Below are 2,213 nucleotides of genomic sequence, written 5' to 3' on the forward strand. Positions count from 1 at the left end.
GCTGGATTCGAACCCGCCACCTTAGGTGTATGTGGCTGGCGCCTTAGCCACTTGAGCCACAGGCGCCGAGCCGACTCATAATTTCTTAACATGTGCCTTTTAATTTTATGATTGTAGCATACAGAAATTTAAGTATTTTTAAGTCAAATTTCAGTCTTTTTCTTTGTAATTTTTCCCACTGTTTTATTTGACACCTTCCCGTTTTTATGGTCAGCTTTTAGTGTGTTGATAGCTTATCTCTATGACTTACACACCTTTATTATATGTTTTAGTCTCTCGGTTTCCTTTTGCATAATGAATAGAATAATCAGAACTAGCCAATTTACCAAAGTCATATAGATAAAAGATGATTATACTAATAATAAAACAATAATGCTACCATTTATTAAGTGCCAACTATGAGCTGAATGTTTATATCCCCGCAAAATTCATATTTTCTACTTGAGAGGCCTCAATAGGAAGATGACTTGAGCCAGGAGTTTGAGGCCAGCCTCGGCAACATAGGAAGACTCCATCTTTTTTTGTTGTTTTTGTTTTGTTTGTTTGTTTGTTTGAGATAGAGTCTCACTCTGTCACCCTGGGTAGAGTGCTATGACATCATAGCTCACAGCAACCTTAAACTCCTGACCTTAAGTGATCCTCTTGCCTCAGCCTCCCAAGAATCTGGGACTACAGGCACCTGGAACCTGGTTAGTTTTTCTATTTAGTAGATACGGGATCTCACTCTTGCCTAGGCTAGTCTCCAACTCCTGAGCTCAAGCAATCCACCCACCTTGGCCTCCCATAGTGATAGGATTACAGGAGCCACCACACCTGGCCAAGATGCAAATGTCTTTTAAAAAGAAACTTAATAAAATTCATATGGTGAAACTTAATCCCCAATGTGACAGTATTTGGAGGTGGTGGGGCCTTTTGGAAGTGGTAAGATAATGAGGGTAGAGCCCTCATAAATGAGACTAGTGCCTTTATAAAAGGTATCCCAGAGAGTTCCCTCACTCTTTCCACTATGCTGGGACACAGCAAGAAGATGGCTATAAAATGAACTAGAAAATGGGCCCTCACTAGACACCAAGTCTGCATACACTTTAATCTTGAACTTCCCATCCTCCAAAATGTTGAAAATAAGTTTCTGTCATTTGTAAGCCACAAATTCTATGCTTTTTTTGTAAGACAATATTCACCATGAGCTATGTAATATAGTGCTTCATGTGAATTATCTCATTTAACTCTCACAATGGCTCTAGCCTCAGATATGTTTATTATGATGATTTATTATCCCCTAGTTTTATAAATGAACAAACTGAGGGAAAGAGAGACTAAATAACTTGACCAAGGCCACACAGCTGAAGTGGCTTAGCCAGAATTCAGACCAATTGCTATCTAACTCCAAAGTTCCCTCCGCCAACTAAGCCTCCCAGACGATAGAGTCATCAGCTGTGATGAATGTACCTGAGAAGTACACTGAATTTTTCTTTTCTTCCTTCCTTTCTGTGGGGCAGGGGAGTAAAGGGATGGGAATAGAGGTCTGAGTGTTTGTTACCGAAAGTAATCAAATTCTCTTAAGTTCCGAGAATGTTTTAGCAGTAATATGTTCCAGCTCAGCAGCTAAGGTGCATGCCACATACACCTGAGCTGGCAGGTTCAAATCCAGCCCAGGCCTGACAAACAACAATTATGGCTGCAACCAAAAAGTAGCCAGGCTTTGTGGCAGGTGCCTACAGTTTCAGGTACTTGGGAGGCGGAGGCAGGAGAATCACTTGAGCCCAGGAGTTGGAGGTTGCTGTGAGTTGTGATGTCATAGCACTTTACCCAGGGCGACAGCTTCAGGCTCTGTCTCCAAAAAAGAAAGAAAGAAAGAAAGAAAATAAATAATATGTTCCTTCTATGTAAGTGACATTTTGCTTATAATTAATTTTTTTAATTTTTATTTTTTAATCATTTCATTGTCAATACTCAGTAAATGGTATTTTGGCTAGAGAATATGTACACATACATCCTTGTTTGTATGAATATTAAACCTTATAATTAAGATTTAACATCAGGGCTCAGCGCCTATAGCTCAACCGGCTAAGGCGCCAGCCACGTACACCTAAGGTGGCGGGTTCGAATCCCCAGCCCCGACCCGCCAAACAACAATGACGGCTGCAACCAAAAAATAGCCGGGTGTTGTGGCGAGCGCCTGTGGTCCCAGCTACTTGGGAGGCGGAGGCAGG

The sequence above is a fragment of the Otolemur garnettii genome, unplaced genomic scaffold, assembly GCF_000181295.1.
Source record: "Otolemur garnettii isolate 467f Iridium unplaced genomic scaffold, OtoGar3 scaffold00002, whole genome shotgun sequence".
Classification (NCBI taxonomy): domain Eukaryota; kingdom Metazoa; phylum Chordata; class Mammalia; order Primates; family Galagidae; genus Otolemur; species Otolemur garnettii.